This window comes from Protopterus annectens, chromosome 16.part0 (genome assembly GCF_019279795.1).
Source record: "Protopterus annectens isolate FY-2018-M chromosome 16.part0, PAN1.0, whole genome shotgun sequence".
NCBI lineage: Eukaryota > Metazoa > Chordata > Ceratodontiformes > Protopteridae > Protopterus > Protopterus annectens.
This window is the reverse complement of record NC_056750.1, coordinates 322,572,392-322,595,339: the sequence shown is the minus strand read 5'-3', so window position 1 is coordinate 322,595,339 and position 22,948 is coordinate 322,572,392. Positions and strand designations below refer to the sequence as shown.

The 22,948-nt window shown below is 37.5% G+C and overlaps 1 protein-coding gene across 2 annotated transcripts in view; it reads left to right on the top strand.

Moving 5' to 3' along the window:
- Window positions 1-269: 269 nt before the first annotated feature.
- The window catches only part of TMEM250 (transmembrane protein 250), a 246,081-nt gene continuing 223,402 nt past the window's right edge, over window positions 270-22,948 (top strand). Inside the window, exon 1 of one of the 2 annotated variants that reach the window (XM_044058546.1) lies at window positions 270-394. The gene's annotated coding sequence lies outside the window, so the exon portion shown is untranslated. Of the gene's footprint in view, window positions 395-465; window positions 598-22,948 lie in introns of those variants that run through there. The other variant, XM_044058544.1, reaches the window with a different exon arrangement.

Sequence of the window (22,948 nt, the reverse complement as noted above, 5' to 3'; positions counted from 1 at the left end):
AAGAAAAACATGTGGTAACCCGACATTAACATTGTAAACACTGTGTTTTAGTTTTACCATTGTTTTATTTCTATCGTATTCTCGTAAATGAAAAGGTGAAAAGACTGGTGTGGGGTGGAAGGGGTGATAATTTAAGCGCGTCCCATAAGCGTTTTGGTCTCTTTATCCGTGTTGCTAAAATCGTGTAAGTCACAAGTACACGCCTGCATATTTGGGTGCATGTCCAAGCATTCTATAACGGCAAAGGGAAAAAAAAAAACAAGCTTTGGTTGTCAAGTAGAGCACAGCATTTTAGGCCTATGTCAGTAGCTCTGAAATTAAATATAGTTAAAGTTTAGTTTCACACTATGAGATTACAAAGACAAGAAGCATTTTATTTGAGTTTAAACTGCAGGTAAGAATTAACCCTGGCTGTATAGTGGTTTATTTAGTACGGCCATATAAAGCAAGGGAGAAACAGTGTACTATATAGCTGGTCCCTTCCGGTAATATTTTGCTGTTGCGGCGCTATTGGAATCCACTTAAAAGGCCGTATTTAGACTTCCTGGTTCGTTAAAACAGTATTCTGAGGAGTTTGGAAGCGGTCTTTGGAGCTAGGTCAGTGGATTTGCCGTGGCATTGTTTGTTTACTTCTAGTGTGTTACCTTAGCAATAACAGGAAATACTACTACGTATATAAAGAAGTAGGGAGTTATGAATTGCTCCGTACATTTAATGCGATATTTATTCTAGGATGACTTGTCAGCCTTTGCAGTTTACTGACTGCGCTGTGCCTCTCTTTCTCATACTATAAGCATACGTTCTGTAACAGTTTTAACTATTCACAGGTGATGATTTCTTTTTAAATAGTGTAGTGCCTCTAGGTATCCTATAAAACATGAAATTTCATTTCCCATTATAGATTTCGTTAAGCTTATTAGAGCTGGTCAATTTCTATTGCATGATAAAAAACATAAGGGAGACATGGCTGTGTCTCTGAAAAATAACCTCTCTTTAGGCTGTATCCTTTTGATTATAAATATTAATACTTCAACATTTTTACTGCTGGATTTCGGTAAAGCCTCCAGAGCATTTACACTTAAATAGTAGTGCTAGCCACCCAGAAAGCAAAATTGTATTGTACATTTTCCAAAGAAAAAGAATATAAATAACAGTGTTTGACATTGCTTAGTAACTGCAGTCCTTAGTGTTTTGTCACAAAAGCAGAAGTGTTGTGAGGCTTGGGACAGCATTCATGGAATGATAAGAGAACTACGAAACTCAGAGACATGGTTGTAGCCAAGACTGATTTGTGTTTTCTAGGTATTCATTTTCAGGCAGCTTTGAGTGTTTTTTTTTTTTTTTTCTACTAGTGAATGGTGGACTGCATGTCTTCTATGTGTGGGGCTGGTGGGTACTGTGGGAATTATGATTTGGTCAGTTTCCATTTTTAGAATGTGAAACACTTGTTAATGGATAACAGCTAAATTCACATTAATCATACTTTGATTTAGGAAAGGGGTCCATTCTCCTCATGGTATTAGAAACCCAAAACATTTGGAGAAATTAAAAAAGAGGGAAGCTTACTTGATGGTTAAACAAACTTAATACTTTATACTTGCAATGAGTTATTTTGATGAATTAATATGATTCGGTATTATTTATTAGTTAAAATAAATCTAACCCTGAATGTGTGATAGACACTTTCAATGTGTAACTGTAAGAAATGTGAACTTTGTGAGACTTAAAATGAGAAATGTTCTTGAGAGGTATACTGGTATTCTTAAATTGAAAATACACTAGTAGGAACATTTCCCCCCCCCTTCGGTCTTGACAGTGATCATCCATGCAGTAATCAGTTGTCCTGCAGCAAGCATCTCTCTCTCCCGGTCTAAGATAATACAGACTGACAGAATTTTTAGTGAACTAAATAATCTAAGTTGATGTTTGCTTGTAAAATGTATTTTTACTGTTCTCATTAAAATACTAAATTAGATGCAAAATTAATCTATTATTTTCCATGTTTTTTTGTGTCTGGATTTGAAAAAAGTACCTTTTCTTAGTAAAATTTCTTTTAAGCAGTATTCAATTTTGTGCGTACTTGGGTGTAAAAATGCAGTTCTTTAGGCATGAACCATTGGTAAAATTACTGTAATCAGAAATAAGAAAGTGCAGTAATACAACAAGTAAGAGTCTTGAAACTGAGCAGAAACACAAATCAATAGATTTTACTGACTTGATACGGACTTTGACAAAATACAGTTTCTGCTTTGCTGAATATTAGGGCAGCCTTGTACAGAAAGAGAGTAGAGCTTGTTTTACTTAACTACTTGTTCTGGAGTAATAACACTTCTGGATTTACAACTTATGTCCAGTGGTGGTAGACTCCCAAACCTCTTGTGGATGTATTGCAAGCACTGAGTTGTTATTCTCAAAAGTGAGAATGAAGTCCATTGGGCTAGTGCCCTTCAAGTGTTAGTAGCAACATCAGTTGTGCCATTATTCAGTCTAAGCCAAAAAATAGTGAAAAAAACGAACCAACGAAACAAAAATCCAAGGCCAGGAAACAGAGCAGCTGAGAGATATGGATGTAGATCAAGGCTCTTTATTAAGCAAAACACAACCAGACTTGCAAACACAAGCGCTTTCGCTCAGATGAATTCTGAGCTTCAAGTGATGCCTTTCTAACTCAATACAACAGCTTAAATACCTAGCCAATTACACTGAATTAAAAACATCTGCTGTCAATTGATCACTAAAAGGTAAACTTACATTTAAAAATATATAGAATGTTCTGTTTAGAACTAAAACAAAAACATACAAGATTTGTACATGCTGGAAATTAATCAATAATAGACTGTTCATACAATATTGATATCCTGTTAAGAACCATAAGTACACACAATTATTTACAATAACAAACTCTAGTTTATCAAAAGACATCTATAAAAAACCTTTAAAAATAGTAATGGGCTCCTGAAAAAATGTTTAAATACATTGCATAAGACATTTGTGTTTAAAAATGTTCCTATTAATATGCATTAAAATGGGCCCCATAAAAATCTAATGAGGATTTTGTTGTATATAAAAAATAGAACAATAATCATGTTATCGAACAAGTAAATAAAAAATATATATAAATAGATAATACAATACAATACCTAAAAATTATTGCTATTATTAAAACCCTGTTTAAAATAGGGTATTTAAAATCCATATAAATCTTAATTATAACCTTGCTCTTCTTAGTTTAAGTACGGATTTAATACTAATTGTCCCATTGAGCCCAGGGGACCTCCCCGCATCCAACCTTAACTGCCATAGGAGTTCATGATATTCAAGAGTAGATTCCCAATCCCCACCCCTTGGATCAAATGCAACCTGCTCCAAAACTAAAAATTTTTATGTTAATTTCAGGACAACTCAATGAGTGCTTGTGGAAGGCATTTGCCTCTTTTCTTTTTGCCATGTCGTAGAATTGCTCATATACCCGTTTTCTGAGCTCTCTTTCTGTCTTTCCCACATAGAAACTTTTACATGTGGTACAGAAGCCCAGGTACACCACTCCTTTAGAACCACAGGTGTAAAAACCTGTTGGGTGGACTCTAAAATTTATTGATGGAATATATAAAGATTCATTGTTCCATATGGCATGGCATTGGCTGCAGGTACCACATTTATGCATCCCTATTTTAAGTCGTTTCACCTTTCTTTTATTTTTCTGTTTCTTTTCGAAAATTTCTTTGAAATTCACACCCCTTTTTCGTATAAAGTTAGGTCTAGAAGGGAAGAAGTCTTTAAATTCTTCGTGTAGGGTGAGAACCGGCCAGTAGTTTGTACAAATTTCTTCCATTTCTTTGGAGTCAGAAGAAAATGTGTAAATAAAACTGTTCCTAACATTACACAGTGCATTGGGGACAGTGCTTGTTATCACTTCAAGCCCTTTACCTAGAATGGGTGTATATAGGGTGTTTCTGAGGGAATCCACCTCATCAGCCTGTTTCTTAAAGAGTTCCAAAGGGTAACCTCTCTCTAAAAATAAAGTTTGCAGAACTTTTACCTTTTAGTGATCAATTGACAGCAGATGTTTTTAATTTAATGTAATTGGCTAGGTATTTAAGCTGTTGTATTGAGTTAGAAAGGTATCACTTGAAAAAGCTCAGAATTCATCTGAGCGAAAGCGCTTGTGTTTGCAAGTCTGGTTGTGTTTTGCTTAATAAAGAGCCTTGATCTACATCCATATCTCTCAGCTGCTCTGTTTCCTGGCCTTGGATTTTTGTTCCATTATTCAGTCTGCTTGCAGGTCTTCACATTTTATTACTGTAGTGCTTATGTTTTCTGTATAGAACCAGGTATGATTAAGTAGGGTAGACTCAATGTGTAGAGGAAGGGCATGATTCATGGACAGTGTTTCCTTTCTGGGGGGAGAGTGTATCTGATGTAATTTTGGCTCTTGAAAAGATCAGGACACCTAAATACTGTCATGAGCTACTTGAAACATGCACCTTACTTCACCGAAACATTTCTTTTGTTATTCTGCAGGAAAGAGGATATTGGCACCTTCTGGATGCTACCTTATCAAGTTGATTACCACCCTGTCTTATTATTATTGTGTTTATGTTCTGTCAGATTGTGTTTTGCTCTGTAGGGTTGTACTGCTTTAAAATAGTTTCTAGGACACAATTATTTATTTGTCCTGACAGTTACATGTACTAACGTAATACTCAAATGAACAAAAAATGCACAGTGTTCCAGAAGAAGCTGAAATCCCAGCTGGAGTATCAAAGTGTTCTTTGTTGGGCCAATTGCTATTTGGGTTATTCATTTCAAGTTACTGATCAATCAACGTAGATTGATGAACAAGTTTGCAGGCAGTTCATAATCATTATGATTGTCACCAATATAAAAGATCAGGGACACCTACAAGCATATCTGGATAATTTATATGTAGGGATTAAGTCAAGTGATATGCAATTAACTGCTAAATAAATGTAATAGTTTGCATTTTGGAAGGAGAAATAAATATCCGTATGCTTTAGATGACAAAATGCTTAAATAGGCTAACTGTGTTAGGGACTTAGGAATCCTAGTCAAGGATACTTAACTTTGAAAATCATTTGGGCAGTATTCTTAGAAAAGCATAAGCCATGAGTAAAAGTAAAGTTAGGTGTATTTCTAGCAAGGATGCAATGGTCCTGTTGCCGATTTACAAGTCAGTTGTAAGACCCTCAATTACGTACTGTTCATTCTTAGTTTGTACAAAGCATGTTTAAAGAGATTGGAGAAAGTGCAGACGTTTTACATGAGACAGATACCTGGTTTAAGAAATATGTGTTATGAGGATTGGCTAGGGGTCATGGATCTCTTTTTGGCTCTTTATCAACTACTCTGACAGTACCTTGATATGGATGTTTAATTATAAAGATGAAGCTCTAGCTGCAACTTTGGGAATTTAAATTGTTCACCCTATAGGGACATGAAAGAGTTTGTGTTGTTCAGTTGCCACTTAAGACTTTGGTTTGTATTAAATTTTTCACTATAGGAAGGTTATAGATTGGTCTTCTAGTTTGTATTGGACAAGCAGAGAGTTTAACTACATTTAAAAGTTCAATGGAAGTGTGTATTGTCCTGAAGCTTGTATTTGCAAGCTCTCAAATAGCCAATAATTTTGGCTGTGAGGTTGTAATAATTAGACTGGATATTGCACATGTATTACATAATCTTTGTAAGTCAAGATGAGTCTGAATGTCCAACTGAGTCCGTATTCTACCCTGGTAAACAGTTATAATAGTAAATGCCATTCAGTCTGTAAAATGAGATGTGGAAAAGAGAAAAAGTGTGACGCACTGAATGGCACATTGAGAAGTCCCATTGCAAGCAAAAGGAATTTGAGATGAAACGACAAGATAATTAACCTCAAGGTTAAGTAAAAAATATCTGGAAAAATGTGCATTGATGCTACTTAACTCCGTGGATAATGTGAAAGAGGATTTAGTCCATTTTAATCTTGAAACAGATGCTGTTTGAAATTTAAACAGTAACCAGTTTATCAGTAGAAATTGGCAAATGATGTGATCATCACACACGTACACACAACCATTTTTTGAACATTTAACTTGGAGAGTGAAGTGAAGCTTGAGAGATGAATCTTTGCTTTTGTTCTGAGAACACATCACTAATTATTAAAGATGAAAGAAGACTGATCATAAGTCTTTCATGTGTATGTGCTTTGGCTGAACCAGATGCACAGAAAACTGTGTAGGAATGTATTGTGTTTGTATAGCCCTGAAGACTACAAGTCACTTAGTGTTGCTATACTGATGATGGCTAGAAATGAAGAGCATCTTCTCATCTAATAGTTTTAAAGGCTTAGACTGTTTGCTTTGCCACACTTTTTTGTGTATGTGGTTGCATGAATTGCATACCATCTTTCAGAGTTGCCAGACTTTATTTTTTTAATTGTGTTGTAGCTTGAAGTGTGTTGCAGCTTTCAGAGTTGTCAAACATTTGTGACTCTCTTCTGTAATGATTGGGTTTGCTACATAGTGAGACTAGAGCACTGTGAGATGCATGTCGGAAATGTGCATAACAAGTTTGTGTTTTTGCTGTTTTCAGAGCATAATGTATGTGCTGCATGCACCACATAGATTATTAATGCAAGACTTTACTTCTGAAGTCAGGTTTATAATACTATGTGTGTGGGCAACATGACAAGTGGGGGTAGCCAACAATGGTTCTGAAACGGATGTGATTTTGGTATGCATGCGTAAGCTGTCCTGCTTAAAGGAAAGGGTTTTCTTTCTTGTTTTTGGATCAGGTCAACCATGTCCAATAAACTTTCCTCAGTCTCTGCTCCACTAGTCCCACTTTCCCTCAGACTGGTGGTGCATCCCAGGAGGATAAATTCGGGAGCCAGAGACCTGGCATTTCTTCAACTAGTTATGGAAGTCAAACATTAGGATTTCTGAATGCTAGATCTATAGCCTCATCCTGTTGTCCAGCACTCATGGTGCAGTGCTTGCTGTTCTGTACAACATGCAGGGCCCTTTTGAAAAAAAGGAACTTGATATGCTTCCTCCCCCTGCAATGGGTGAGCCAGCAACAATCACTCAGTGCTATCCTACTCTGGTTGGCTCCTCCAGTGTTCGATCAGTCACTCAAACCCTGGTCATCTGGGCACGTTACCAGCATTATTTTGTGTGCTACAGATGTATTTAAAGGACAGGGATTTGACTCTGCAGGTTCAGTTGCTATATTGTTTACTGTTCAAGAAATTATTAGCCCACTTATTATTTAAAATGCAACTTTGGTATTGTAATACAAGTAATGTTGATATTTTGTGGAATGCAGTTGTATAATGAGTCATGAAATAATTTTATTGCATTCCCAAAATCAAATTGTAGCCAAAAATGCAGTGAAGGAACACACACATAATAATCCAAGATCACCCTCAAGCCCTGCTGCAAGATAATTATTCTAAATTCTCAAAAAAACACTGATTCTGTAGGGAAGAACAGTTATTACTAGAAAACGTTGATGGCACTTCTTGATTGCAAACCAAAAGTTGTAACCTTTTTGTATTTACACATCCATTCTTTTGTTGACTTACTTGAGCTGTAAAGTGGCACTCTTAAATGTTATATTGATTTAGACAACAGCTGTCAGTATGTATGTTTTGTAATATGACAGCAGTATTGTTAAAGGCAAGTTGATTATTTTTAATAGAAATAGATACTTGTGTACTAGATGTTTAGATGTAACTAAAAGTTTTAATGTAATCATGTTTTATAGTTCGGTTAAATTAAAGAATTTAAGACGACTATACAATGCTTCACTCTAGTATCCTATAAAATTTATATCGCTTGTAATGATAATATGCAAAACTGAGTCAACAGTACAAGATTAAACTGTTTAAGTAGGAGCTTCTCTGGGTTATGTCCACAAATGATCTATTATTTTTGAGACGTATTATAAAGATTTATGTTTTGTTTTTCCTGTTTATGGTGTTGTATGATTGAATATGGGTTATTGGCTAGGCTTATAATGATTTGCAGACTGATTTCCTAGTACTTGTGCTGTACACATTTGAAATGCAGATATACGTCTTGAAGATAAAATTAATATAAATACGGAAATATTTTAAGTAACAATTTATTATGTGTTGGAAATTGATGTAATGTTAAAAATGTCAGTAAAAGTTAAGCAGAAAGTATGTGTATGAGATAGGAGTTAGGTTATTTACACTTGACCCAGAATGACATATTTTTAAAACTCTTTATGTAGCATTATTCTGGATTGTTTTACTATTAAGGCACACAAATGGCTGACTTTCTTTCACAGAAGTAAGATTTTCATTTTACTCCTAGTAGAAATTTTCAGTAACTGTTTTGTTCCAGTTATTGATTTGGCGTATGTTTAAATAAAATATATACTTGTCTGATCCACAGGAGAATGGCACCTAAAACTGTTAGTAATCACTCTCCTGTATCCCACCGTGCATTTTTTCCTCCTGCCTCCATTTCTTTTCAGCATAGAAATGCTGATGTGGCCTTTGATGTCCACAGTCTGCTCTTTTGTACATTGATGGTATTTAAACATGTTAAAACACTGAATCAAATGCAGTGAATACAGGACATGCACAATTACCAGATGCAATACAGTATTTTACTTTAATTATTACATTAGTATTTCTTGACTTTTCTGTCTCTACTTGTAAGCGTATAACGGCGTTCATTGGCAATAAGGATCATAGGTCATTGCATATTCTTCTTGAATAAGATCATGTATCCTTATATAGATGTAACTGTAGTTGGGTAAAACAAGACTGATGAATGGATATTTATTTATATGAAACTGTAGTAGGGGGACTGGACAGCTATTAAATTGTTAAGCGTGATGTCAAACAAGTCTTCAGATAGCATTTGGAACATTTATAATTGTATAATGTTTTGATGTTCTTTTCTGATATTCTTAGTTACCTTAGGATCGTTTTCACCATTTAGCCATGTGTAATTTATTTTTGCATTTTCTATTTTGCATGTTTAGTGTTTTCTTTTGTTGCAGATATCGAACATTTATATGATTTTTTTTTTTTTGCTTCGTGTATTATATTTTTACAGAACCCACAATTTAAATATAAATAGTTTTATAATACTAGATTTACTTTTTTTACAGACATAAGAAACTCTCATTCGAGACTTAGAAATTTTCTTCAGTCAAAGCAGATGGAAAGACCTGATTGCTAGGCTTCAAAGGATACAGTGCCTTGCATTTGGAGATATGTTTATTATAACAGATGAAAATCTTCCCAGTCTGCCTACCTAAGCTTGGTCTGCTTAATTACCCTCATAGTTTTGTCCCATCAAGCCAACCTGAGTAATGTGTCATATCACTTCTAACTACTGTCCAACATCTCTTACAACAAGGAACTCCCCTAGCCATAATAAGTACTACCCTTATTCTAGCTGTTGTGCTAGCCAACTACTCTGTTCCCATAACCAGCCTAATGCGCCTCCAGTCAAGTACCATATATTTTTGCACACATTGCATGAGCTACATTTAATAACGGTTTCCTCAAGTTAACAGAATTGTATTGCAGTTTATTTATTTCTTTGCTTGATTTTTTTGTTGTCGAACAGGTTAGCCCAACTGGGCAGGGCTGGTTTTGTATAGGGGACCCAGGGAGAACCGGTTGCTGAAATAAATGCATTGTTTTAATATGAGGAACAACAAATGTCCTTGTTAATTTCAATAATGAATATATTGTAAAAAAATCAGTTAAATAGTAGCAACAGGTATTACATGAAAAGTTACAATAGTAAGAAAAGAATAAAATTGGTTTCATTGGTTGTTCTTGATCCCGGATGGATGGCGAATCATTGCTGATGGATGAAAGGTTCTAAGTCTTTGTAAATTGTAGTAGAGGAAATCCAAGTGAAGCTATGAAGTCATCATGGAGTGCTGCTGGAGGGATATGTCAGGAATGTTGCTTATCTTGAAATCCTCACACAAAACAGATGAATACAAAGTTATATAGTGAGCACTCTGTTAACATGGGGAATGAGACAGACCACCTTAACGGAGATATGTCCAGGCATTGTTGTTGTTGGATGTTCATGTACATTGTATATATTGGGCCCTAAAGTGTGGCTTAGCATGGTAATTAAATGTGGACAGACTTTCCACTATCCTGAGTGGTAGCAAGAGTTCTGTCTAGAAGGAAGGGAGGAGGATGTTTTTCGAATATGCAGAGTTTTTGATTACATGATGTTAATTTCCAGTTAGTTTTATACCAAGGTAAACTTTTTATTTTATTTTTGTTTTTAAGTGGGGTAGAGTACTGATCTCAGTGTATCTTTTGTAGATTTAGCCTGGGATTGCTGTCTGATTAAATGACTTGCTCAGAGTCGCAACGCTTAAGCAGTGGAGGCTGGGGAAATCAAACTTTGTACCACAGGAAACAGCTCATTAACAGCTCCTTAATTTTGGGTGCCAAATGCCAGACAAACGTAGATTGGTGACGACAGTTCTTAAGGTGCAGCAGATTCAAAGTTAGGGTGTATTGGTCCTAGTTTCTGTGAGTTATGGTCCTTCAGTTCAGCTTGTCTAGAACATAGTAAAAATGTGTAGATAAGCTTGCAGTGAACTTTGGAATTTTGCCGTTGATGCATTATTTATTTACCATTTGTTAACGGAGTAGGTGGGCTTATCTTGAGGTCCTTTTCAGCCATAATGTTTAAAGTCCTACCTACAGAAATCATGGCTCTGTAGCTGTGACAACCCTAATTAAACTCTTAGACTTTTTTCTGCTGTGTTACCACCCCCCTCTCTCCCAGCGCTTTGCTTACACCACCAATCCATCTCTTCTTTCCTCTATCCTTGTTTCTTTTACCCCACATGCCAACCTGCTATGCCAACTCATCATTCATCCTTAGCCTTAATACTACCTCCTGCAACCTGCCTCTGTAATTGTGGAAACCGAGACTAATCCTTTACTGCTTAGTACTTTACTTCCCCTGTAATCTACCCCCCTTTTCCTTCTTACCTCTTCTATCTATCGCCCACCTTTAACAATAACTTATACTTTCTTTACTCTGAGATTCTGTGAATTTGCATAGTAGACTAAATATGTATTAATTCATAATGTATAACATTTAGAAATTTCTGTAACTCTGAAATTCAATACTGCAAGTAAATGTAGCTAGCTTTTTCACTGTTACAGACTTCTACACTACTGTACACTTTTCCATTGTAACCCAAATTGGCTTATGTAAACAAAACTGTAGAATGAAGAAGTTATGTTGTATTGGGTGCTTTTCTCCCCGAGCCTCTGCTGAAAAAGGACCTGTGTCCAGTCAGACTTTCCCAGTAAACAAATGTGAAATAAAAATGAGTAAAGTAACCTGGGTGAAGAATGAAGTAATGCAGTAGTTTTACGTGTGAAATAGATTGGCTCTGGATGATTGTCACTGTTGAAGTGACACCCCATCCCCATGTGCAAAAAAGGGGAATGAGATTATGGGTTATGGATATTTATTCTGCATGGGCAGAGAAAGAGTGGGGTGAAGAGCAAGTCCTAAGTATTTATATTCTGACACTGCTAGAATAATATTCTTTTATCAGTCAGGGAAATGCCATTAAGTGAGAACTTATGTGGAGTAGCAAAGGTAATAACATTTGTTTTGTTTAAGTTAATTGAGTTTATTATTTACAGCCCAACTGCAAAGTTGCAAGAGTGGTTGCTGCAGTCGACTCTGTAGGATGGTTGGGTATTTGTTGGACTTTAGTAAGAGAATGTTATTTGCATATAAAATGTGGTGTAGTTTGGATAGGCCTTCAGTTAAGGGCATTTAATGAATTTAGAGAGAAGAATGGGAGACTTAATGCAGATCCTTGTAGAACTAGTAGTGAGGGTGCCATTTATAGAAGTGACTTAAACAATCTGTTCTCGAGGTAATTTTAGAACCAATTAAGTTTTCTGTCCAAAGTTCTGTTTTTTAATTTTATAATCAGCAGGTTGTGGTTAATCCCGTAGTCATGCCTGCAAATACTGTAGCAGATATTATATTATTGTTGATGTTACTGTACTCATAGTATTACTTGCTAAACAGCTTCAGTTCTAGATTCAACTAAAATTCTACCAGAGCAGATCTTTAACTTAGGAATCCCCTATCACATTCTTTTTGCCTGTACTCTGAAATCAGAACTGATAGGGAAGGTAGTCTGTAACCTGCAGCCCAAACTACTACTTGTCCTCATCCCACTCTGTTACTTTTCCCCCTCTAGTTATTTGCTCCCAATACCTTTGCTCCCTTGCCATTTTCTCCAGTAAATTCCAGCCCCCTCTTGCTTATTTTCTGTACCCTTGCTTGCAGTCATCCTTATTGTAAAAATGTCATTTCTCCATTCATATCTTGACTTGGTTCTTAGAATACTTTCTGCAACTAAACCACCATTCTACTTTAAACAGAGTTCATCATCTGTTGTAAAAGAACATGTAAGTAATATTTAGCTTGACTGCATACTTTGTCACAATTTTCATTCAGAATGTTTACAATTAGGCACTGTCACCTTCAGCAGAGCATTAGAATACACTTTCTCTGTCTAATCTCAAATTATTTTGTACAGTTTCAAAAACACCTTCATCGTTCCTCTTACCAAAGTACCTAACAAGACATCTTCACCCATCTGCCGTGTGACAAAAACATTTGAACAAATGTTAGATTATATTAAATCAGCAAAAGTTTGAACAGAAAAGCAACGTGGTTTCTGCCAGTCATGTAGCAGTGTTCTGCAATCTATTTTCTAAACCAAATAATTAAAAACATGAGATGTGGATCATGTCTTCCTCAAAGAAAAGGAATTGAAAACATTAACCGTGAGCTTCTAATGTGAAGACCTAGCAGTGGCCTCTTAACTGATGCATGCCCATGGAAAAACTATTAGTTTAATAGGAAATTCTAATGTCCAGTCTGAAATCTGAACCTTTTCTAAGGGGGTACGACAAGGCTCTGTCCTATGTGCACTACTACTTTGTCTTCATAAATAATTCCCATGGGTCTTCATCTAGATGCACTTCTTTATGCAGATGATGCAGTTCTAATCAACATGCACAAAACCCCAAGCACACACACACACACACACACACACACACACACACACTCCCCTACAAGAAGATTTCAGTTAATTATGGAACTGGGTATCATTTAATAAACTTAATAAACTATCAGTACTTAAACAAAAACAGTAATGCTTCAAAGTGCAACCAAGTGGCAATAGAACATATATTGCCTTAGAACAGTGGACCAATCCAGTAATCTTCAAGCTTCACTAACAGAACAATAATATCTGGTTCTGTTTATTGACCAAATCCTCTTCAGCCATGAACCATAACTTGTACTCATGAAAAATGTTAAATCAACTAAAAGTGTCTTATAAGCTGTCTATTCCAGTCTCACAAAATGGTAGAAGAATCACAGACCAAAAGTATTTATCCCACAACTAAACTATCAGTAATTGCCCTTACCTCCCCAGAAAGTGTAAGAATTGTACGAAAATAGAATCCTGGAAGTTGTCGGTCTGGCCAAACCACACCACCACCACTGTCTTACTGTCTGTTATGCCATTTGGCCTCAAGTAAAAGTTAGGGCCCACTTTCTATTGAATTCATTCACTTTTAAAATATTACATGCTTCCCTTTTAGAATTAGACCTTTGTCACACTGTCAACCTGCTCTTTAAGAAACCATGACAGCATTCTATAACAAAAAGACCTTTACTTAAATTAACCGTACTTTAAAAAGCTGTCTAATTTCAAAAAAGCATCTCCAGCTTGGTGGAATGATATTCCAAACAAAATAAAACATGTTACTGTTTTTCCACTATTCAGAAATGTATCAAATTGCAGTTGCAGAAAAAATCACTAATGTTCATACTTTAGTGACAAAGAATAAAAAAATAGTCCATCGCTTTATGCTCTAGCTAAGCCACTTTGCATAGATTTATACCTTTGGATTTCACTTCCTTCTAAATTATTTTGGGTAATGGTTACATTTATTTATTTATTGTGTTTGTTTTTGTTTACCAGGAACATCTGACTGGGTAATACCCATCTTCAGCAGAGGCCTGGGTAGAAAAGCTCCATTTGCTTACATTGCATTATACTAAGTACCAGTCAGAGACAGAGTAGTTGCATTTCAGTTTACATTTATACACAAACAGTAGTTGCCTTTATACATACACATTCTAAGATTTTCCAGAGGTGGAAGTTACTAGAGATAGCACACGTACAATTTAGTGGATTATACAGGGAGCAGTTATGTATAAAAATTGTTTTATCATTTTAGTAAGAGGTTGAGAATATTTAAGGAGAGTATTTGGATAGTATTGTACAGTGAAAAAGTTTTAATCCTGTGATGATCATGTGCAGGACCAGGAGTGGTTTAAAACTACTGAGTTTGTCAGAGTGTTTTATTTGCATGGGAGATACTATTCCTGAGTTTAGTGATGTATTCTGAGTAGAGCAAGTCTGCTGCAACATTATTTGACTTATAGGTTCATAGGTAAGTACTAGGCTATCTGCCAGAGGGCATATATAAGCCTAGCCAGAATGTGTTGGCTTTCGCCGCCCCCTTAGATTAGTTCCCTATGCCTCAGTCCAGCAGAGCCATTAGTTCCCTGTGCCTCTGTCCAGCAGAGCCACTGCAGTGATCCCTGGGGTAAATTTTCTGTTTCCCATCCACTCGTTAATGTTTCTCTTGAAGAGTGTTAGTGAGGGGCTCTGCCTAATGTAGGTTGGAATCCTGTTCCAAAGCATGGGGAGTCTCTGGGACAAGAATCAATCCCTCCAGCACATCCTATTTATCATTGTGGTGAGGTTTAGATCCCTAGATCATGTGGCTCTTGGGGATTTTGTTTTTTTTTTTTTTTTTTTTAGGTGGAGCATGTCCATCAATTCTGGGTTGGACATGGCTTTGTATGTCAGGCAGAAATGACCTCTGAGTAAGCGGTATGCAACCGAGTACAGCTAGAATTTCTTCAGTCGGGCTGCATAGGGCATATGTTTGAGGCCAGTAATCTTCTAGGTGAGATACTTCTGTGGTCTTTCCAGCTGTTGCAGGTGTCTTGTAAGGTACATCCCAAATGGGGCATTGTACTCTATGATGGTTCTGATGAGTAGAGGGGCACAATAACCTCTTTTGTTCTGGATGTGAACCCTTTTGTGATTAGGTGGGCCACATAGAATGATTTTCTAACCACCTTGGCAATATGATTATCAAAGGATTTGTATGTATTTATTTGGATTATTTAAAAGGATTTATTTGTAGTAAGTGTTTATAATACTAGAATGGAGATTTGTTGCTGGACAGTAGGGCAGTAATAAGTCTTTTTATAGTGCAGGGCATTTGTCTTGATGATCGAGTTTGTGTATTGTAGTCCGTTGTGAATATGTTAGACAGTTATGCAGTTCAAACCAGTTTAATTGCTTTAAGCTAAGGCAATGGTGGGCCCTATGGTGGCAAATTTAGCTATTTTATCATAACAGGAGGCAAGTTTCTTTCTTTGAGTTTTGTTTGTTTGTTAGGATAGGAGTAGTGTATGAGAGTCGGCTGTAATTACGTGGCAGCTAGAGTTTTTCGTACAGTATGCATAAGGAATTCATTGATCTTATAAAGGGAAACCTAGTTTCTAGTGTGTAGATTTAATGGTGTGCAGTATATGGTGGGCATATTTAAGATTGTCATCTATTATAACCCCTAGAAGTTTACTGTGAGTTACAGTTTCAGTGACAATATTATTTGCTGACCCCAGCCATTAACAAACTTTACAGTAAGAGGAGAAAGCTATTACATGATAGAACAAAATCCATAAAAGGGAAATCACCCCTGATCATTATTAGTAAAAAAAATACGAGCACTCATAAAATCAACTAGGGCCAATTTTGAGAGAAAAATTGCCATGGATTCAAAGGACAATCATAAGGCCTTTTTCAGCTATGTTAGGAACCTGGGGGGAAACTCCTAGATATGCTCAGAATTAGTCCAAAATGATACAAAAATCACTGAACCCACAGACATTGCCAACATACTGGCAGACAGGTTCAGTGCAAACTTCACCCCCTCTCCCCTAAAGGAGAGATAACTATCCCAGCAGAGTGTAGCCTCCCAGACATCTCAAATGCGCAGGTGAAAGCTGCTCTCTCTAAAGCTAAAAACACAGCATCAATGGTACCGGATGGTGTCCCCGGCTGTGTGCTACACGAGCTAAATGAGGAATTAAACCCGCACATAAGGCAGCTGTTTAATCTCAGCCTTACCACAGGATACGTGCCCAAGGAGTGGCATACGGCAACTGGGGTCCCACTCCACAAAGGTGGTGCCTCTACGGACCCTGGTAATTACCGCCCCATAAGCTTAACTGCAAAGCTATGGAGAGGATCATAATGGAGCTCATAAACAAAGATATACGGGACTTGCAGACATTGGACCTGACCCAGTTTGGCTTCGTCAAGGGCAGATCATGCCTTTTGAACTTGGTCGACTTCTTCGAAACAGTCACCAAGGCCATTGATGAGGGAAAGGCAGTCCATACAGCCTACCTTGACCTTGCAAAGGCTTTCGACACAATACCCCACTCTGGTATTGTAGAAAAACTTACCAGCTTAAATGTAAGCCCATATGTCACAAGATGGGTTGCAAACTGGCTTAAGGACAGAACCCACAGGGTTAGAGTTGCTGGCACTATGTCAGACTCCAAGCCGGTCACAAGTGGTGTCCCACAGGGCTCGGTCCTTGGCCCCCTATTGTTCGGCATCTACTTCTCAGAAGTACAGGCCAACATGGGAGGACTTTGGCTGACAAAGTTTGCAGACGACTGCAAACTGGGCGCCATAGTGGAAAGTGCATCGGACACGGATATCCTTCAGAAGGGACTCACGGAAACAGATAGCTGGTGCCAGAGCCATGGCCTGAAGTTAAACGCTAAAAAATGTATAGTCATACCCTTCGGGAAAAACAAGGTAACCCCAAGGTAACCCCAAGCTACCATATAGGCGGCAATCCACTAAGCACAGAAGAGGTTATCGGGGACCTGGGGACCCAGGTTGACAGTGGCCTTTCTTTTGACACTCATGTTGCTAAAGTGGTTAGAAAGACCTTCTACATTGCCCACCTGATCATGAAGGGATTCACATCCAGATCTAGTGAGGTCATTGTTCCCCTGTACTCTTCACTTATCAGACCAATGATCGAGTACAATGCCCCATTCGGGATGTATCTCACCCGACATCTGCAGCAATTGGAGAGACCCCAAAAGTTCCTCACCAAAAGGATAAAGGGACTCCAAAATCTGTCATATGCTGCCAGATTGAAGAAACTCCAGCTCTATTCAGTCGCATACCGTCTGCTCAGAGGTGACATGTGCCTGACATACAAGGCCATGTCCAACCCGGAATTAATGGACATGCTCCACCTCAAAAAATCCAAATCCACCAAAACCACTAGAGCAAGCGACTTAAACCTTAGCACGGATATAAATAGGACGTGCTGGAGGGATAGATTTATCACTCAGAGACTCCCTATGCTGTGGAATAAAATCCCGGTCCGTGTGAGGCAGAGCACCTCGTTGGCTCTGTTCAAGAGAAATCTTGACCTGTGGATGGGAGATCGTAGGTTTACCCCGGGAATCATCTCTGTGTCACTGCTGGACAGAGGCACAACAAACTAATGGGCACAGTATTTTTTCATATAAGGGGTGGCGTAAGCCACAAAACTTTGGGCTAGGCTTATAAATGCCTTAGGGCAGATACCTAGTATAAACCTATGCTGACTTTATGGTAAAGGATTGCTTTTGATTGTAGAAACTTTGAGGTGAAAAGCTTTAACTTAGTTTTCTTGGGGTTGAGCAAGAGGTTTGATTCTTTGAGACAGGTTTCTACAGAGAAGGAAGATTTGGGGCAACGTCTTGCAGCTTACTTATTGTTGAGGTTACACGTATTAATGTTGAGTCATTTGCATACTAAACTAGCATGGTGAGTGGAGGCGTGGAGGTCATTAATAAATATATTGAATAGCAGAGGACCCAGGATAGAGCCCTGAGGGACAGCTGTAGTAACTGATTAAAAGGATGAGTAGTTTTGTTGCCATTTAATGGCTTGTTGACATCCAGATTGGTAACTAAGGAACCACAACAAGGAGTAGTGTGAAAGTCCTGTTAAGAGTTAAACGAGCAGTTGCTGGTGCGAGGCAGTATCAAATGTCTTTTGACAAGTCTAAGAACATGGTGAAAACAAATGGATCATCATTTCTATGTTGGTAAAATGTAATGGAGCAGTAGTGGTGATGTGCTGGGGCCTAAAGCCATGTTGTGTTTCTGAGAGCAGGTTATTTGATGTTTGGTATGCATATGGATATATTATTTTAATATTTTGGAGGGGGGTAGAGAATCACTGTCTGTAAACTCTGTAGATGTGCCGCCTTTATGCAGTGGTATGATGTAGGATTTTTTTCCAGAGAGATGAGATGTATCTTTCTGTTATGGACCTACTTATTAATATGGACACTGGGAAGGCTATGACTTCTGCAGCCATTTTTAAGTAGTCTAATGGTAGTTGGTCTACAGCTACAGAAGTAGTTTTAGTTTAAGGAGTAACTTTCTTATGACTGAGGTAGGTACTGCACTAAAATTAAAGAGCAGTAGGTGGTTTTGATTGGAAAATGGTAGAGTGAGAGGGGCAGATTTAGTGTCTAAGAGAGATAATATTGATTATATAAAGCAGGAATTAAACTGTGTGGGGATAGTCTGTCGTGTTTTTCCATTTTTGGAGAGGAGTGGTGTTCTTGCCAGGGTGGAATAGTTAATTTAGAGATGACCAAAAAAGTTTTGGGTTGTTTATATGTTTGTCTTGTTGGTTGGTATAGTATGTTTGCTTATTCTGTTTGATACGGTGTTTTGGGTTTACAGTATTTTTCTTCTTTCGGGTTTTTGACGGTTAGGGGCTGACACAGCAGATCACCTGTCTGCTCATGATTGGCAGTAGAGTTTTATGGTGTCGAGTTGCCAGCCCAGCGCCCAACCTTCCATAGGCGGCACACACACATGCACTCATACCTAGGGCCAATTTAGAGGAAACCAGAGCACCCGAAGGAAACCCACGCGACCACAGGGAGGACATGCAGACTCCGCTCAGAAGGCACCCCAGCCAAGGATCGAACCGGAGAATCTCTTACTGTGAGGTGGCAACGCTAACCGCTGCACCACTGTGGCCGCCCAGTTTTGGGTTTACATTTATTGACCAGTATTGCACTCTGTCAGATCCACTTTGTGCGAAGTTTGAAATACGAATGTTGAAAATGCGGAATACCAATATGTCCAGCTGACAAATCTTGACCCCTTCTCAACCTATGTTGACACTTGCTCGTAGTCAAGTGCATTGGAGAGTTTTGAAGTCGAAATTTATTTTGGATGCACTGGAATTCAGTATTTCAAGTATTCGTTGAAGCATTGCAGTTATGAGGTCACTCGACTGAATGCATTTCAGGTAAATGAATGTAAACCAGAGTTTTGCAAAGTTTCTAAGATGTCCAGATTGCTGGAGAGCATTTGGAGTTCTATTTTTATACCAGTTTTTCCAGGCTTTATCCCTTTTTATCATGATTTTGTTTTTGTTTTCTTTGTCAGCCATGGTGTGGGGTTGGACTTTAGTATTGTTACACACCTTAAATAATCTAGCACCAGTACGTAATAGGTGTTCTACAGAAGTAGCTAGTGGCATTGCTCTAAGTATATTCCAGTTAGAACAATGCTGATGAAACACTAAAATATATAAATGGATTGTACTTAGAACAATGCTGATGAAACACTAAAAAATATAAGTACATTCCAGTTATACTTTTTAGTGTTTCACTGAAAATATCTTAGCTGAAATTGGTTGTGTTTCATATTTGATTATATATAATATGTTCATCTTGGTTATGGTGAGTTCTAACAGCATATCTTGGTATGTGGTCACTTATGCTATCCGAGAGACAGCCAACTATTGTCAGTTTGTCTGGTTTGTTTGTAAGAATCCAGTCTAGAATTGAGTGCCTCACTGAAGTTTTATTGATTCTAGTTGGTGTGGTTAATTGTCTGAGGTTGTACAAGTTTGTGGCTTTAGTGGAGGTAGTAGAATTTATGAGCTGCCCGTAAGTCTCCAGGTATTATAGTTTCATTGTTAATTTGTTGGGATATGCAATACAGGATGCTTTCAGCAGTATTAACTTTTTCCCCTGGTGGTATATAAATTGCTGTTAAACATATGTAGTTTTCCTGTTATTTAGGAGTGTTGTTAGTAGTTCAGCATTGTTAAATGTGAGCATTTCCTGTGGAAGTAAAGTGACGATTAGGGATTTTTTATAGATTGCTACACCACCTGCATGCTTGTTTTGTCTGTCATGCCAAAGTATATTTTATCTTAGGGGCGATTGCATTATCCTTCATTTTTTTTTTTTTTTTAACCAGGTTTTAGTAGCTGACTATATCAGGGGTGTATGTGGCAAGATAAACATGTATGTCATGGATTTTATTGCAGATACTTCTTAGTTTCATATTTATTAAGATGGGTTTGGATTTTGTCTTTTGTTAAGATGTATTAGGTTTATTTTGGGGTTGGAAGTGATGAATTTTTTTTTGAACAGTTGAACCAGGGTTGGAGGTGAAATTTTTTGATTTGATATTTTAAAGAGAGAAGAGTGCAGCCAGTTATATTTTGGTATTAGTTTGATATTTGATTGCAAATTGGATGCTTAGTTTTAAGATATTTATGGAAAAATAAACCTGATGTGGTTTGTTTGTAACAATAGGGTGTTGTGGAGAAAGGCAGGGTAGATGTTGATATTTTTTGTGAGGATTTGTTGAAATCCTAAGTTTTTGAAAGAGATTTAAAAATTGGTTTTAAAGGCTAGTAGAGTGAGGAGAAATGGTAAAATCTGACTTTGGGGCATCTTATTTAACTTTGGTTTTATCTTTGTTGTAAATTTAGGATAATAAATGTTAGGAGGGTAGTGGATTAGTAGTGGAGATCTAATTTGATAGTTGTAGGCAAGTATTAAGATTTGTGAGAGTTTTTGGTGGTAAACTAGAGTGGGTGCTACTACTGGGAGTAATTGTATGTATTTTCATACTGAAGGAAACGGTATTGTTTAGAGAAATATGTGGGTGGTGCTATGGAAGCATAAATGTAGAGTAAGTAGGGGTGGGTGGGATTTGGGGGTGGGTAGAGAAGTGAACCCAGCTTTTGTGAGGGAGAACAAAGCAGGTTGAAAACCTGTCAGGAGAAAATCACTCACCTAATGTAAACTGCCACAAATTTTCTGAAAGATAAGTAAAAGGAACAATGCAGTTTGAGGCCTCTCTGCTATTAGATGAATGTCTTTATTTTGTTGCTCTAGGACTTGGTTTTAGTAGGAGAGTTAGTCCAATATCACCTTGACTTGACTAATGGTGATAACAATAAAAAATGCACTTGACTGTTTGAACAACTGTGTAATATAAGTAGGTTTCTATGGACTTGTAATGCATAGTCCAAGAGCCTATTTCAACCCCCAGAGACCAGTAAAACGATGAGAAAAAGTAAGCCAGAATGTAGTAATTCAGCTCTTGAAAAATCCTGGCTGAGAACTCGAAAATGGCTACACAAGAAGAGAAATAAACTTAAGGAAGAGAGGCAGTAGACTGCTAAAAACAATGAATTGAGCACAGTTAAAGGAAAAAGTACCAGTAGGACTGCTGTGGTTTAAGAAAATTGAGCTATTAAAATGGACAAAGTTATTTGTTTAGGCTGCCATAATATTTATAATTTACATACAAATATAGCCCACAGACTGGTATTCTCAACTGCAGACTTCAGTGTTACATACATATTTATTTGCTTGCAGGGAAACTTCTATAGAAAAATAAAAACATACTAAAGAGATAGTTAAGTGTACTGAATTGATGCGGACTGTGCAGAAATACTAGCTCAAAGCTGAAATTGGTTTAGTAACTGTCTCAGGCAAGGAGAAATAAGAAGGGAAGGGGGAGACCAAGGGTGACTTCTTGTCTTTAATGGAACTGGATGGCTTTAAGGAGGATATAAATAATGGGAGTAACAAAACTTGCAGAAGTGAAGAAAATATAAAATAAATGGTTTGAGTAGGAGGAGTAAATATCAGTGCCTATTAGGAAGTAGGGGATAAAAGCTGACCAGCAGGATGTCAGTGGAGGAGGAGGGTTTATAGCCTATAAGGCTATCGCTTGCAAACTAGGACACTGAAGTACTTCTCTTCAAACTAGTCACTTTGCAGGCTAAAATATGCGCAGACGACTGGATGCCTCTAACACTTAAAGCACATGGCCAGAGGTGGAACACCGTTTGTGCTAATTAAATGGTGGTTGTATTGAATGGACTCAGACTGCCTATTTGGAGGAGGCTGTTTTGTGTATATTTAGGATTCCTGTGAACCCTGTAACTCCCTTGCACCCTGCTAGAGAGAGTGAGAAGGGTAAGGTAGGAATGATCTGAACATGAACTGAACTTTGCAGAATATTTTTGTTCTAAGCCAATATGCAAATTTTGTATACACTATAATGTTAGATGACTTCTTTAGTATTTCTAGAGAAAAATGTAAATACTGTGATCTGTAAGTTGTTGTTTTCATTTGATCTTCAACCTCTGGGAATACAGATCCAGTACGGATCCGACTCGGACCCATTTTCCAGTATCAGATTCAAGCTCCAAACTCCTCCCATACCCATAATGCCCCTGTCTCCTTCTTACCTTCAGATCTCATTTGCCATGCATTCAGTCAGCATCGTGGTCTGTTAGCTCCAAGTTCCTGGTAAGTGAAGGAATATTTTTCTGGTCTTCTTTCTTCCCTTTCATCCTTAGTATCTTTCTCTAGTTCTATACCCTGCCTATTCCTTGCACTCAAGTGTCTGTTCTCTAATACAAA